The following is a 13620-nucleotide window of genomic DNA, read 5'->3' on the forward strand; positions in this document are numbered from 1 at the left end:
CTGATTTCCCATTGTGACCCTCTGCTTTTGGACCTGACTTTGACCTCGCCTAATCCCTGGTACCATGTATTCTTCTGTTGCCGACCCAGACTTCCTGACTTGCCTCTGTGTCTGTTTGTCTCTGTATTTGTTTGTAAGTATGACCCCCTGCCCAGCTTCCCTAGTGAGTATAGGGACCGTCGCCCAGTTGTTGCCCTGGGGCCTAGCCCAGGGGGGCAAGTAGGTAGGGACAGCGGTTGCTGGTAGCTTTTAGGGACTTCCAGTACCCGGACCTCAGTTCCGTGACATTTACACTGGCCAAAGGGTCAGACTTTTTCGTCCGACCGGCTACGTTTACCGCTTCTATGGAGGCCGTGTCGGCCTTGGCAAACCAGGTCCAGGCCCTGACTAACCTGGCACAGGACCTGACTTCCCGTTTGGAGCACCAGGAACAGGTGCTGGCTAAGGCTCAGGTTCAGCCTTCCTCGGTGCTGGTGACTATCTCTGAGCCTCGGGCCACGCTGCCTGATTTTTTTTTTCAGGGGAAAGGAAGCAGTTCTTCTCTTTCCGGGAAGGCTGTAAGCTGTTTTTTGACTTGCGACCCCACTCGTCTGGCACTGAGTACCAAAGGGTGGGCATCGTGATTTCCCGACTGAGGGGAGAACCTCAAAACTGGGCATTCTCCTTACCCTCTGACTCTCACTCATGACAGTCTTTAGTCACGTTTTTCTCTGCTCCTACGCTGCCTACGCTGTCGCTCAACTGTTGTCCTTGTGCCAGGGTCGGAAGGTGGCAGAAGATTATTGTTCCCAATTCAGACAGCACTGCACTGAGTCAGGGTGGAACGACTCAGTCCTCAACGACTTGTCCTTGACCGGCCTATCTGGAGACCTAAAGGATCTGCTGGTGGCCCAGCCGGAGCCTGGTACCCTGGAACAAGCGATGTTGTGCGAGCCTGAGGGCCAGACGATCTGCTCGGTTCAGTCTGGTCCACCCGGCCTCCCTGGCCACTTCCCCTGTAAGACTGACAACTTCACCTCCCTCCGCTGAACCCCTGGAATTGGGGACAATGTCACCTAAACAGCGAAGGGAATATCGGTTAAAGAAGAACCTTTGTTTGTATTGTGGAGAGTCTGGTCATCGCATCGCTACCTGCGGGAAAAAACCTCGGCAGGAGAAATTCCGCTCCTAGGCAGTTGTCGGGAGGACTGTCTAGGAGCTCAGGTACTCCCTGTTGTGTCTAAATTGTTCTTGCCCTGCATTTTAGAGTTCCGTTCCTTCTCTTGTGCAGGGCAAGCTTTTGTTAATTCTGGGGCAGCAACAAACTTTGTAAATTTTGAGGCTCAGATTTTTGGTTCCTTGCTATGTTTAGATCCTCCTATTCAGGTTACAGGGGTAGACTCCACTCCATTGCATGCCGGCCTCGTCAATCTTGTTACCCCAAAGTTTAAATTCACCATAGGAGCCCTGCATACTGAGACTCGCACCTTCCTCGTTATGACAGACTTGTCGATGGACATAGTCTTAGGGCTCCCTTGGTTAAGGGAACATAATCCCATTATTAATTGGAACATGCTGGAGTTGGTCAAGTGGGGGTCCCACTGTACCAATCACATGAATTCGGTGAATTTGGATACTTCTGTTTTGGAGAGGGTCGAGTTAGCAGACTATATTGCTGAGTTTTCTGATGTTTTCTCCAAACAACTCTCCAAAGTATTGCCTCCTCATAGAGAATTTGATTGTAAAATTGATCTGATCCCAGGTGCTAAACTCCCTAAGGGTCGGATCTACAACGTAACTGTTCCTGAGAGGGAGTCCATGAAGGACTATATTCAGGACAGTTTGACCAAGGGACACATTAGACCCTCGGAGTCTCCTGTGGGCACCGGGTTTTTCTTCATTGAGAAGGACGAGGATCTCAGGCCCTGTATTGATTACAGGGAGCTCAACCAGATAACAATCAGAAACCAATACGCTCTTCTTCTCATCTCCGACCTCCTCAATCAGGTTTCCGGGGCTCAGTGGTTCTCCAAGCTTGACCTGAGGGGAGCCTATAACCTTATCCGTATTCGGGAAGGGGATGAGTGGAAGACTGCTTTCAATACACCTTTGGGCCACTTTGAATACCTTGTTATGCCTTTTGGGTTGTGTAATGCTCCAGCGATTTTCCAAGGGTATATGAATTCGATTTTCCAGGATATCATGGGTGTGTTTGTTGTGGTATACCTGGATGACATCCTGATTTTCTCCCCTGACTGGGAGACACACTGTGTCCAGGTACGAACCATGCTAACTCACCTCAGGGCTAACAAATTGTTTGCAAAACTTGAAAAATGTGTTTTTGGTGTTCAGAAAATATCATTCCTGGGATATATCATTACACCGTGTGATATTCAGATGGATCCAGTTAAGGTGAAAGCTATCACGGAATGGGCTCAGCCAGTTACCCTAAAAGCTCTGCAGCGGTTCCTGGGGTTTGCTAATTATTATCGTAAGTTCATTAAGAACTTCTCCGTGGTAGCTAAGCCTTTAACGGATCTCACCAGAAAGGGGGCGGATGTAAGTAATTGATCTCCTGATGCTCTTGTGGCCTTCTCTACCCTAAAGGCTGCTTTCTCTTCAGCGCTCGTCCTCATCCAACCTGATCTATCCAGTCCGTTCGTGGTGGAGGTAGACGCCTCCGAGTTTGGAGTTGGAGCGGTACTGTCCTAAGGTCCCTCTACACTCACAAACCTTAGGCTTTGTGCCTACTTTTCCAGAACGAAATTACGATGTAGGTAACCGGGAGTTACTAGCTATTAAATGGGCATTTGAGGAATGGAGGCACTTCCTGGAAGGAGCACTCCATCAAATCATTGTACTTACAGACCACAAAAACCTCATGTATCTAGACTCCGCCAAGAGGTTGAATGCTCGATAAGCCCGCTGGGCCCTGTTCTTTTCACGGTTCAATTTTGTAGTGACTTACAGACCCGGCTCAAAAAATGTTAAAGCAGATGCCTTGTCTAGGAGTTTTGGTACCTCGGAACCTGCAGAATCTGAGCCAGAGAGTATTCTCTCCCCCGGGGTGGTTCTCGCTGCTGTCTCCTCTGACCTTTCACCCCTGATACATGCTGCTCAACAATCTGCCCCTGAAGCCCTTCTGGAAGGCAAACTATTTGTCCCTTTGTCCTTGAGGTTGAAAGTGCTAGAGGAGACGCATGCTTCTGTCCTAGGTGGGCACCCCGGTATCAGGGGTACTCAGAAATTACTGTCCAGAATTTATTGGTGGCCTCACTGGGCCAGAGATGTCTGGTCTTTTGTGATGGCATGTCCGGTTTGCGCCAGGAGAAAGAGTCTCACGAGACGTCCTGAGGGTCCTCTTCTCCCTTTGCCCATTCCATCTAGGCCATGGTCCCATCTGTCCATGGACTTTATAACTGATTTGCCTCCCTCGCTTGGGAACACTGTCATTTGGGTCATAGTCGATCGTTTCACTAAGATGGCACATTTCGTTCCGCTAGGCAAACTACCTAATGCCAAATTATTATCGGAAATATTTATCAAGGTGGTGGTTCGACTGCATGGGATTCCGGAGGATATTGTCTCGGATAGAGGGGTACAGTTTGTTGCTCACTTCTGGCGAGCTTTCTGCAAAAACCTAAATATTAATTTGTCGTTTTCATCAGCATTCCATCCTGAGTCCAATGGACAAACTGAACGCATTAATCAAGAATTGATCCAGTACATGCGACTTTTTGTTTCTGATAAGATAATCAGTTTCAGTGGACTAATTACTTACCTCTCGCCGAATTTGCAATCAAGAACCATGTTAACTCGTCTTCACAATTCTCACCATTCTTCTGTAATTATGGTTTCCATCCCCGGTTTACATTCTCTACTCCTTCCATTTCTGATACTCCGTCTGCTGATACCTCGACTGATGAACTGTGCACGGTTTGGGCCCAGGTTCGTAAGAACCTTCAGGGTTCCCGGGAGAAACTACTTAGGCAGTCGAATAAGAGACACACTATTTCTGCATCGTTTGTGGTTTGTGGGGAGCAGGTGTTACTATCTTCCAAAAATTTGAAACTTAAGGTTCCGTGCTTAAAACTCGCTCCACGTTTTGTTGGTCCATTCACAATCTCTCAGGTGGTTAACCCAGTGGCATATAAAGTATCCCTTCCTGCATCTTGGAAGATCCATAAAGACTTGTTAAAAAGATGTGTCTCTAGTTGTGCCCACCCATGGGGAATTAGAATTTGAGGTGGAGAGAATTGTTGACTCCAGGCGTGTTCGGTGCTTGATACAGTATCTGGTCCACTGGAGAGGGTTCGGCCCTGAGGAACTGACGTGGGTCCCTGCCAGGGATGTTGATGCCCCACGTCTGGTCCGATTATTCCACAGGGCCTTTCCTCTCAAGCCTGCTCCAGGTCATGAGGGTTCGGTGTGTCCCCCCCCCCCCCCCCCGTAGAAGGGGGGGTACTGTCAGGACCGCCTGCTCTCGGGGTCTCCGTGCCCGCACCACCGATCCTATCACCCGAGCTGATCGGGTGCGGCGTAGGGGAGCCCCGGTCTTGGTGACCTCCCCTGGCCGCCGGGGTCCTGGACATTGGCTCCGGTCGCACGCTCCTGTGCTCAGGAGGCAGCGCCCGGGTAATCAGGTTGCTGGGGATGGGTGATGCTGTCCCTGTTGCCATGACATTCTATCACTATGTTCTGCACTCGTTGCTGGATGTCTGGGTCTCGGCACTTGCTGACTTAGATCTGGGTCTGGCTGCTGGCAGGCTCCCCGCCCCAATCAGCTGCTGAGGCGGGAGTTCTGACAGCATTTAAACGTGCCTTTTTCCTTCCAGCATTGCCAGTGTATGTTTGTCTCCAGGTTACACCTGCATAGTTCTGATCTGATTTCCCATTGTGACCCTCTGCTTTTGGACCTGACTTTGATCTTGCCTAATCCCTGGTACCGCGTATTCTTCTGTTGCCGACCCGGACTTCCTGACTTGCCTCTGTGTCTGTTTGTCTCTGTATTTGTTTGTAAGTATGACCCCCTGCCCTGCTTCCCTAGTGAGTATAGGGACCGTCGCCCAGTTGTCGCCCTGGGGCCTAGCCCAGGGGGGCAAGTAGGTAGGGACAGGGGTTGCAGGTAGCTTTTAGGGACTTCCAGTACCCGGACCCCAGTTCTGTGACAGCTAGCTTTACTTGGCCCATGGATGCTCTAGTGGAGAATCCGGACTTCCCCCCCAGGAAAATATGGGTCTACCCTTGCTGGAAAGTCTGGGGCCCCAGCTATCCAGAGTACAGGACCTGGTTAGAGAAGATGGACTGAAACTGCTAAACACACTGCTGGGGAAGGATAGACCTATGACAGGTGCGTGGTTCCAAAACTTTTAGATAAGCCACTTCATATGAGCCCTGAGGCCAATCTTGGACTTAACCACACCACCTACACCCTTCAAGGCAATGTGTGAAGGACCTCACTGGTCCAATGGTAAGATATCTGTGGTCTATAGCATCTTGGTCACTATGGAAGGACCGGGACATGGTGGGGGGTTCCAGAGGGAAAAGGAACTAAGCCAGTCTCTGACAGAGGATGAATGGGCTAAGGCCTTGTGTCTAGCCCATAAGATGTTGGTTTCAGGCAACCACCAGGAGCTGAATTATAAACTTATAATGAAGTGGTACCACTCCAAAGCAAGCTTAGCCAGATTTTATCGGGGAAGCTCGGACATGTGCTGGAGGTGCCTAGGAGAGTCTGGTACGTTTATACACATATGGTGGTCCTGTCCCTTAATATCTGGACTCTGGTTGGAAATCAAAGGCTTATACAATACCCTTGACAGGGGCACTATGTCACTCACCACTGAAGTTGCCTTACTCTCAGTCGTGCCTGGGCCTATTAGCACTAACAAAGGGGAACATTCCTGGATTCATCCTCCATGCCATGAGGATAATGATTCTGAGGTTCTGTAGAGCACAGAACCCCCTGACAAGACTGAACTGGGTAACAGCTACGGATGAAATTGGCCATATGGGAGAGCTAAGGACCAGAGATGATGATAAATATTTGTTTTACCACTCCACCTTTTCATTTTGCACATCCGCTGGGTTTGAAAAGTGGCTGGTGAATGAGATCTTACTAGAGATGAGCGAGCACCAAATTGCTCGGCTGCTCGTTGCTCGAGTCAAGCTTTCCGTGATGCTCGAGGGTTCGTTTTGAGTAACGAACCCCATTGAAGTCAATGGGCGACTCGAGCATTTTTGTATATCGCCGATGCTCGCTAAGGTTTTCATTTGTGCAAATCTTTAAAACATACAAAAGTGATGGAAATGACACAGATACGGATAGGGCAGGCGAGGGGCAACATGCTGGGCTGCATCACAGGCTCCCAGGTCCCATTATTAAGCCACAATAGCGGCAAGAGTGTGCCCCCCCCCCAATAATTTTTACTTCGGACAAACCCTCATTAGCAAGGCACACCTTAGCTAAGCACCACGCTACCTCCAACCAAGCACTGCCTGCGGGACACACAGCTGCATCTTCTCCTGGGTTACATGCTGCCCAACCCCCCCCCCGCACGACCCTGCGTCCGCAGTGCACACAAAAGTGTCCCTGTGCAGCCTTCAGCTGCCCTCATGCCACAGGCTAGCTGCGTAGCCACACCACCCTCATGTCTATTTATAAGTGCGTCTGCAATGAGGAGGAACCGGAGGCACACACTGCAGAGGGTTGTCAGGGCCAGGTAGCGACTTTAAAAGGGGGCACGGCGATAGCCCACAATGCTGTAGAGAATCAATGAGAAATTGACATTCGATCTTCATTCCAATCCTGTGCCACCTCCGTCAGGAGCTGCAAACGTGGGCATGAGTTACATAGCTATAGGGAATCCATGTGCCCACACAGTATTCATTCTGTCTAGGTGTCGCATAGCTCAATCGACACCGAAAGGGGAAAGCCATCTGCACTCTGCCCCCTACCCAAGTCAGTCAGTGACTTTGTGCCCGACAGGTAAAACATCGCAGTGGGAAGTCTTTGCGCACCCACAGCATAGGCGACCAGAAACAAGGGCATTAAGCGGACTCCGATGCTAGTACAGCTGTGAACATCTCATTAAGCCAGTAACGCTCCTCTTCAGTAGCCCAAACGAGTTTCACAGATAACTGTGGTAATAAGAAAATACATATTGGCCTTGGCCCACAATTCATGCCCTAATCAGTGAGTGTTTTTGAGCCTGATAGGTAAAACACCGCGATGGGAAGTCTGTGTGCACCCATAGTATAAACAGACCCCTGTAACATTCCAGTAGAAAAGGTATAAGCAGACCCCAGTAACATTTTGGTTGCAGTAGTATAGGCAGACCCCAGTACCATTTCTTTAGTAGAAGCATGGGCAGACCCCTGTAACATTTTGGTAGCAGGAGCATAGGCAGACCCCTCTAACAGTTCGGTAGCAGGAGTAAAGGCAGCCCCCAGTAGTACCATTTCTGTACAACTATAGGCAGACCTCTGTAACATTTATGGAGCAGCAGTATAGGCAGACCCCTGTAACATTTACGTGGCAGCAGTATAGGCAGACCCCAATAACCTTCTTGTAGCTGCAGTATAGGCAGACCCCTGTAACATTTACATGGCAAAAGTATAGGCAGTTCCCTGCAACATTTAAGTGGCAGCAGTATAGGCAGACCCCAGTAGCATTCTTGTAGCAGCAGTACAGGCAGACCCCTGTAACATTTACGTGGCAGCAGTATAGGCAGACCCCTGTAACATTTACGTGGCAGCAGTATAGGCAGACCCCAGTAGCATTCTTGTAGCAGCAGTACAGGCAGACCCCTGTAACATTTACGTGGCAGCAGTATAGGCAGACCCCAGTACAATCCTTGTAGCAGTAGTATAGGCAGACCCCTGTAACATTTACATGGCAGAAGTATAGGCAGACCCCTGTAACATTTAAATGACAGAAGTATAGGCAGACCCCAGTAATATTCTTGTAGCAGCAGTATTGGCAGACCCCAGTAACATTCTTGTAGCAGCAGTATTGGCAGACCCCAGCAACATTTACATGGCAGAAGTGTAGGCAGTCCCCAGTAACCTTCGTGTAGCTGCAGTATAGATAGACCCCTGTAACATTTACATGGCAGAAGTATAGGCAGTCCCCTGTAATATTTAAGTGGCAGCAGTATAGGCAGACCCCAGTGACATTCTTGTAGCAGCAGTATAGGCAGACCCCTGTAATATTTAAGTGGCAGCAGTATAGGCAGACCCCAGTGACATTCTTGTAGCAGCAGTATAGGCAGACCCCTGTAATATTTAAGTGGTAGCAGTACAGTCAGACCCCAGTAACATTCTTGTAGCAGAAGTATAGGCAGACCCCTGTAACATTTACGTGGCAGAAGTATGGGCAGACCCCTGTAACATTTTGGTAGCAGGAGCAAAGGCAGACCCCTGTAACATTTAAGTGGCAGCAGTATAGGCAGACCCTAGTATCATTCTTGTAGCAGCAGTATTGGAAGACCCCACTAACATTCTTGTAGCAGCAGTATAGGCAGAACCCTGTAACATTTAAGTGGCAGCAGTATAGGCAGACCCCAGTAAAATCCTTGTGGCAGCAGTATAGGCAGACCCCTGTAACATTTTTGTAGCAGAAGTATAGGCAGGCAGACCCCAGTAAAATTTCTGTAGTAATAGTATAGGCCAACCTCTGAAACATTGGGGTACCACGAACGTAGGCAAAGGCCGGAAAAATTTGTTGGACAAGAGTGTAGTCGTGGGCCCCAAAAATAAGTGTACCAAGAGTACAAGTGTACCACTGAAAAATTTATCAACCGATAGGGCAGGTGAATCCCATAAATATTTTTTGAAAGATACAGCTCACTGTTGCTTAATTTGTAACAGAGCCTGTAGGCAGCCCTGTTGAAAAAATTGGTTCCTGTTAAAGTATCAATACTTTTGAAACTTAGAAAAATTGTAAAAACATTGGTAGATGTAGATGAGCCTTTTGGGCCGCAGAAAAATTGGCCGTTCAGCGAGATGACATGTTGTTTCTGGAGGAGGAGTAGCAGGAGGAGGACTAATGTCAGAGACAGACTGACAAAGCTAAATGCCCCGTTTTACGGGGATAGAGAAGAGTGCTTTTATCTGCGGTTGCAGCAAAAAAAGAATCTTTAGGTTCAGCTGCTCTCCACCAGTGGAGAAGAGAAGTCTGGGGAAATCCAGGCTTTGTTCATCTTAATGAGTGTAAGCATGTCGGCACTGGCAGTTGACAGGCGGGTACACTTGTCCATGATGATTCCCCCAGCTGCACTAAACACCTTCTCTGACAAGACTCTAGCGGCAGGGCAAGCCAGCACCTCCAGGGCATACAGCGCAAGTTCGAGCCACGTGTCCAGCTTTGACACCCAATAGTTGTATGGAGCAGAGGCATCACGGAGGACGGTAGTACGATCGGCTACGTACTCCCTCACCATCTTTTTACAGTGCTCCCTCTGACTCAGCCTTGACTGGGAAGTGGTGACGCAGTCTTGCTGGGGAGCCATAAAGCTGGCAAAGGCCTTAGAGAGTGTTCCCCTGCCTGCACTAAACATGCTGCCTGATCTCCACACCTCCCCTGCTGCTTGGCCCTCAGAACTGCGCCTTCTGCCGCTAGCGCTGTCAGATGGGAAGTTTAGCATCACTTCGTCCACCAGGGCCCTGTGGTATTGCATCACTCTCGTACCCCTTTCCTCTTCGGGAATGAGAGTGGAAAGGTTCTCCTTGTACCGTGGGTCAAGAAGGTTGTACACCCAGTAATCCATGTTGGCCAGAATGCGTGTAACGCGAGGCTCATGAGAAAGGCAGCCTAACATGAGGTCTGCCATGTGTGCCAGGGTGCCAGTACGCAAGACATGGCTGTCCTCACTAGGAAGATGACTTTCAGGCTCCTCCTCCTTCACAGGCCATACACGCTGAGCAGAGGGGAGGCAAGCTGCATGGGAACCCTCTGCAGTGTGCCCAGCTGTCTCTTCCCCCTACTCCTCCTCCTGCTCCTCCCCCTCCTCCTCCTCTAAAACGTGCTGAAGTATAGACATGAGGGTGGTCTGGCTATCAAGCGACATACTGTCATCCCCCATCTCCTGTTACAACCGCAAAGCGTCGGCCTTAATGCCTTGTAGCGAACTTCTCAGCAGGCATAGCAGCTGGATGGTTACGCTAATGATTGCAGCGTCGCCGCTCACCATCTGGGTAGACTCCTCAAAGTTTCCAAGGACCTGGCAGATGTCTGCCATCCAGGCCCACTCCTCGGTAAAGAATCGGGGAGGCTGACTACCACTACGCTGCCCATGTTGCAGTTGGTATTCCACTATTGCTCTACGCTGCTCATAGAGCCTGGCCAACATGTGCAGCATAGAATTCCACCATGTGGGCACGTCGCACAGCAGTCAATGCTCTGGCAGATTAAACCGATGTTGCAGGGTGCTCAGAGTGGCAGCATCCGTGGTGGACTTGCGGAAATGTGCGCAGACGCGGCGCACCTTGCCGAGCAGGTCAGACAAGTGTGGGTAGTTTTTCAGAAACAGCTGAACCACCAGATTGAAGACGTGGGCCAGGCATGGCACGTGTGTGAGGCTGCCGAGCTGCAGAGCCGCCACCAGGTTACGGCCGTTGTCACACACGACCATGCCAGGTTGTAGGCTCAGCGACGAAAGCCAGAGGTTGGTCTGCTCTGTCAGACCCTGCAACAGTTCGGGGGCCGTGTGCCTCTTGTCACCTAGGGTGAGTAGTTTCAGCACGGCCTGCTGACACTTTCCCACCACTATGGTGCTGCGCCACACCGACTGGCGACGTGCTGCTCACGTTTCTTAATTGAGAGGTAGAGGTTGCATAGGAGGAGGGGGAGGGTTTAGAGGAGGTGGCATAGACCGCCTCGCGATACCGACTGCTGGCGACGTGCTCAAACTTCTTAATTGAGAGGTAGAGGTGGTGGAGGAGGAGGGGGGGGGGGGTTGGAGGAGGTGGCATAAAACGCCGCAGATACCAGCACCGAGGTAGGACCCACTATTCTGGGTGAGGGTAGGACGTGTGCGGTCCCAGGCTCTGACTCAGTCCCAGCCTCCACCAAATTCACCTAATGTGCTGTCAGTGAGATATAGTGGCCCTGCCCGCCAGTACTTGTCCAAGTGCCCGTGGTTAAGTGGACCTTCCCAGTAACCGCGTTGGTGAGGGAACGATTTATGTTGCAGGAGACGTGCTGGTGTAGGGCTGGGACGGCACACCGGGAAAAATAGTGGCGACTGGGGACCAAGTAGTGTGGGACCACCGCCACCATCATGTTGTTGAAAGCCTCAGTTTCCACAAGCCTGTACGGCATCTCCAGGCTGATCAATTTGGCAATGTGCATGTTTAAAGCTTGAGCATGCGCATGCGTATTTGCGCTTTCGCTCCAACGCTTGCGCTAGCGACAGCTGGACGCTGCGCTGAGAGACATTGCTGGATGGGGTTGAGTACAGCGGAGATGAGTGTGCCGGTGCAGGCCGGGAGGTGCTCGTGCCTGTGTCCTGAGAGGGGGGTTGGATCTGAGTGGCAGGTTGGGGCACAGGGGGAGAGGCAGTGGTGCCACCCGGAGGCGGTGAACGACCTTCGTCCCACCCTGTGGGGTGCTTGGCCATCATATGCCTGCGCATGCTGGTGGTGGTGAGGCTGGTAGTGTTGGCTCCCCGGCTGATCTTGGCGCGACACAGGTTGCACACCACTGTTCGTCGGTCGTCCGCGCTCACTGAAAAACATCACACCTTTGAACTCCTAGGCCTCTGCACGGTAGCTTGGCGCGAGGGGGTGCTTTGGGAAATCGCTGGAGGATTCTTCGCTCTGGCCCTGCCTCTACCCCTCGCCACCCCACTGCCTCTTCTAACTTGTCTTCCTGCTGCACTTGCCTCCCCCTCTGAAGACCTGTCCTTAGTTGGCTTAGCAAACCAGTTGGGGTCAGTCACCTCATCGTCCAGCGGCTCTTCCTCCGAATCCTCTGTGCGCTTCTCCCTCGGACTTACTGCCCTTACTACTACCTCACTGGTTGGGCATCGGTCACGACAAACTCCTCAGGTGAGAGAGGAACCGGTTTTTCCCAATTAAGGCAGGGGCCCGAGAACAGTTCCTGGGAGTCTGCCTGCTCATCAGAATGTGTCATTTTCATGGAGTGAGGAGGCTGGGAGGAAGGAGGAGCAGCAGCGAGAGGATTCAGAGTTGCAGCAGTGGACGGTGTAGAAGACTGGGTGGTCGATACATTACTGGATGCATTTTCTGCCATCCACGACAGGACCTGCTCACACTTCTGTGTTTGTAATAAAGGTCTACCACGTGGACGCATAAATTGTGATATGAAGCTGGGTACCCCAGATACTTGCCTCTTTCCTAATCCCGCAGCAGCCGGCTGGGATTCACCTGGACCAGGAACTCAGCCTGTGCCCACACCCTCACTTGGAACTCCGCGTCCTCGTCCACGTCCTTGACCCCCTACCCCTACCCCTCAGCATGGTGGACAGAACAGAAACAGACCCCTGTAAATAATTAAGGATTTATGCGCATACACTTTCACGCTAAGAGCGGAATTGCAACGCTAACTCCAGGCAGAAAAAAATTGTAAGGAAGGCCGCAAACAGGCATAGCAATGCAATATTGATGCACCAAAACTCCCACCAGGCACCCAGTAAAATGCACACGGTCAGAGGTAGCCCAACGAAGGAGCTTTTTTTTTTTTTTTTTTTTTTTTTTTTAAAGACAGGCTATATAGTGTGTATATCACTTTCCCTCTATAAGTGGCCGTTTTGGCCATACGCTAAGCGTCAAATTCACTGCAGACACAGACCAGTGTGAATACTCATGGAATTGTTTGCGTTCACTGCTTCGCTGAGAGCGGTATTGTAAGGCAAACTCCAGGCAGAAAAAAATAGTAAGGAAGGCCGCAAACAGGCCTAGCAGTGAAATATTGATGCACCAAAACTCCCACCAGGCACCCAGTAAAGGCAGATGGTTATAGGTAGCCCAACGAAGGGGCTATTTTTTTTTTTTATAGAATACAGGCTGCATAGTGTGTATATCACTTTCCCTCTATAAGTAGCTGCGTAGGTCGTACACTTTGTCACTGAAAGCAGTATTGTAAGGCAAACTGCAGGAAGAAAAAATAGTCAGGAAGGCCGCAGATGGTCCTAACTGCAATACTGATGGACTAAAACTCCCACCAGACACCCAGTAAAATTTAAACGGTGAAAGGTAGCCCAACGAAGGGGCTTTTTTTTTTTTTTAAATAGAATACAGGCTGTATAATGTGTATATCACTTTCCCTCTATAAGTGGCTGCATAGGCCGTACACTGTGCGTGACCTGTGTAAATAATTCTGGAATTGTTTGCGTACACTTTGTCGCTGAGAGCGGTATTGTAATGCAAACTCCAGGCGGAAAAAAAATTAGACGTATGGCTGCAAACTGGCCTAGCTGTGTAATAGTGATGGACTACAAATCCCACCTGTCACCCTGTAAAATTCAGACGGTCAGAGGTAGCCCTAAGAAGGGTTTTTTTTTGTTTTTTTTTTAAAGAATACAGGCTGTATAGAGTGTATATCACTATCCCTCTGTAAGTGGCTGCGTAGGCCGTATGCTGTGCGTCTCAAATTCACTGCGGACACAGACCGGTGTA

The sequence above is a fragment of the Eleutherodactylus coqui genome, chromosome 8 (assembly GCF_035609145.1).
Source record: "Eleutherodactylus coqui strain aEleCoq1 chromosome 8, aEleCoq1.hap1, whole genome shotgun sequence".
In the NCBI taxonomy this organism is placed as follows: domain Eukaryota; kingdom Metazoa; phylum Chordata; class Amphibia; order Anura; family Eleutherodactylidae; genus Eleutherodactylus; species Eleutherodactylus coqui.